Below are 3,378 nucleotides of genomic sequence, written 5' to 3'. Positions count from 1 at the left end.
CATCTGTCACAGATCCCATAGTTTGACTGTTCCTTTTTGGACCTACGGAGAGATATAAAGCCGATAAAAGTTTATCATTGAAAAAAAGAAATAAATCAATCACGTCATAAATGGCCTAAATCTCGCAATCACAAAATCCGACATCGTAGCATAGAGCGTACGGGACTTTCGTATCTGGTCCAATCACTTCTTTCTTTACTCTATTTTGGAATGAGCCTACTGAATAAATGTTGAGTGAAATGCAAAGACGAAAATAGATCACAATCAGAAACGGTTGGGGATGTAAAATCCGGAAAAAGGAGAAGGAAGAAAGATAAATACCGGTCCTCATCAACGTCCAGTCTGAATCCGAGTCCATCTTTCATCTCCATCATCCTGATCCTCATCAGCCTGAATAATATGAATAAAAAGAAACCAAGTCTGAGGGCAAAGTTGATATGAAGCTAACATGTAACATCAAAAAACTGAAGGAAAGTATCGATGCAAACTACAACATTTGCATTACACAGGCAGACTAAAGACGATTTCCGATCCAAAGCACATAGTTGTTTTCTCATATTCGAGAAAAATAACCCACTTTATGAAACACTTTAGTTGTTTAAGCAGGCTGTCGTGAATGTCTAACATCCCGAACATAGAAAGGAAAAATATTTAAGCAAAATGTGCAATGCCAGCCATGGAACATAATAAAAGCACATTCAATTCTGGGAAATATTGAAAACTTGGAATAGAAAATGTCATAAATTTCCTCCGGTAAGGCAAAAATTCCTATAAAATAAGAAGAAGCGCGGAACACACCTTGGGAAGCTCCGTATCAGGTGTCTTTCTTGAAAATGGACACTCGGCGAATGCTGAAGCTTTGAGAGATTGTCGACTAGCCTATTACGAATTTCTTCAAGTAACCAGCGTGAGTTTTTGTTTTCCATGTTACTAGGGGCAAAGAAGAGTATAATCTGGACCGAACACTCAGTACTCGTGCTGAGGCATCTTGTCATCAACTTCCATTCCAAGTGCAACTCCAGTCTGCTCATTAACAAAGTAACCCACCACGTATTCAATAAATCTAGCACCGATGTCTATGTCTTCCGAAAATTAATACGTTTTGCGTGTCATTTCAAAATACAAAACTATGAAGTGTTTAAAATATATAGGGATAAAGATGAATCATGATTTAGACATCTTCCCACTTAAACGAAACAAAAAAAGGGAAAAGAGTGAAGGCCGAGGAGGAGGGAGCAGACACGCTGATCTAAAAGTCACCTTTACCGGTATTAACATTTGATAAAAAATCGACAGGCCAATCACTTAACATATCATATATTATTCAATCGAAAAAGTGATAGTTTGGCTACCTCATAGCACCAACAGCGAGCAACATTCCGAATGGTACCCTCCACCACCTAGAAGCAACAACGGGGCATTGAATGATCTCATAAATTTAACACACCCGCATGACCCTTGATTGAAATTGAAACACCCCAACCTATCTCCAGATAGAGAGTCAGCACCACATTGAAGAAACTACAGCACCGGGCTTAAAAACTTCCATAACTTTACCGATTATTGGCTTAAACAAGTAATGACTCTCGTCATCAATCCCGTCATCCAAAGGAACATTGAGGGAATAGTATTCCCTTTTGAATATCCAATATCGCGTATATCACCTGTACCGGAAAATATCTCCAAATTTATGAAATGAAACAGTCACCCTGTCAGTTGTATAAATGCCTCCTCCACACCATCTCCATGGAACACGCTACAATAAAGATAAAGGAAAAGCGTTATCAATGACAGAGACTATTCCATGAAAAAATTTTCCCATGCAGAAACAAAAATCTGTAGACTCTAGGAGTTAACTAGTCCTTCAGGTCAACACATATCTATCGAACTGGATAAGATTGGTACAAGAAGGAAATAATTAGATATTGATTCGTTATGAAGAGTTACTCGCGCACAAAAAAAAAACAAAAATTGCCCAATTCAGTAAAGAAAAGCCAGATAGAAATGTACAAGGAAATTACGTATCGAACATATACCTGATGCTGCTTAAGAGTTCCAGAATGGCAAGAACAATATCATTGACATAACAAGCCAGACGCCTCACACTTCTTTGCATGATGCAGGCCACCAGCCAGTTAATGGCAATGTCACATAGACCATGGTTTAACTGACAGCTCCGCCAACGGAGCCACCTGCATAAGTTTGACAGAAGGAGTAAAGGCCATCAAAGACGGGACAGTCCTCACAACATTGAAGCGCTTGAGCTGTCTGAGCTGATCTTGCTGCGTTTCAGGGGTTACGCGGCGGAAAGTTCACATAGTCATGGGCATGGAAGCGCAAAGATCCCGATCCCTGGCAGGGAAGGGCTTGTGAACTTGCATATGCTGAAGCAGCCCTAGTGTGTGCTAGAAGGGCATGAGTCATTCGAATTCTGTGAGGCTTCATAGGGTGACCTTGGCCATAATAGTTCCCACCTCCGGGTCATAGAAATAGCACACCTTCCTCTTCACGCCGTCGGCTCCCGAAGGTAACGAATTATCTCCAGTCTCCATCAAACAATAAGCTCTCGGTGATTCATCTAAGTTTCCTCTTAACTTTTCTCCTGCTCTAATAAACAAAATCCTAATTAGATTCGCTGATAAAATCAACAAACCACACTCAGTTAACATCTCAAAGACAGAGAATTAAAGAAGAACTACACTCATTTAGCTCCATTTCAAGCATACAAACATGTGAAGGTCGCAAAACAAGAACCCCAACATTCACCAGATTTACCAAGGAAAAAAAGAAATTAAATTTACATGATTTTCACCAATAAAAAAATAACAGCGAATAGCTGAATCACAAAAACAAGTTGGGGTCGTAACCGCAATCAAATCAGATATTTACCCAGAATTTTTCTACTACACTGATGAGCAAAACAAGCATTTACAAATTGAACAAAGGCAAGAACAAACCATCATCCCAAGCTTCAAATAAACAAACAAAAACATCAAGAAGGAAAAAAAACTGGGAAATCAACGAAAGTAAAAAAAAGAAAGGAAAAAAAAACAGGCTTTGACGATATAACTTGGAACCAAAGATAGCAACCATTTTTTAAACAAAACCCAGAATTAAAACAATGTTGTTTTTACATTGAGATCGAATCCAACGGAGGGCATTTCATACGGAAGCTGCTCTCAATCTGGCGTTGGGGGCAGGCTACTATCCTACCTCCCTTACCCCGTTACATATGAGAATAAGGATCAAATAAGGGTCAGCTAATTTTTTTTTTGTTTTTGCCTGCAGAAGAGGTATTAAAGTGTGTTATTCTGTGATATTCTTTCACCTTCGTCGCTTCAAAACAACGGTTAATCCGTTGAAGGCTTAATTAAAGAG

General features: G+C 39.2%; 1 pseudogene; it reads right to left on the bottom strand.

Annotated features, from left to right (window-relative positions):
- Window positions 1-330: 330 nt before the first annotated feature.
- LOC120142097 lies at window positions 331-2,552 on the bottom strand (annotated as a pseudogene).
- Between the last annotated feature and the right edge of the window lie 826 nt (window positions 2,553-3,378).

This window comes from Hibiscus syriacus, unplaced genomic scaffold (assembly GCF_006381635.1).
Source record: "Hibiscus syriacus cultivar Baekdansim isolate YM2019G1 unplaced genomic scaffold, ASM638163v2 tig00110819_pilon, whole genome shotgun sequence".
Taxonomy (NCBI): Eukaryota; Viridiplantae; Streptophyta; class Magnoliopsida; order Malvales; family Malvaceae; genus Hibiscus; species Hibiscus syriacus.
Note: the sequence above shows the minus strand (reverse complement) of the source record. Positions and strands in the feature narration are given on the sequence as shown.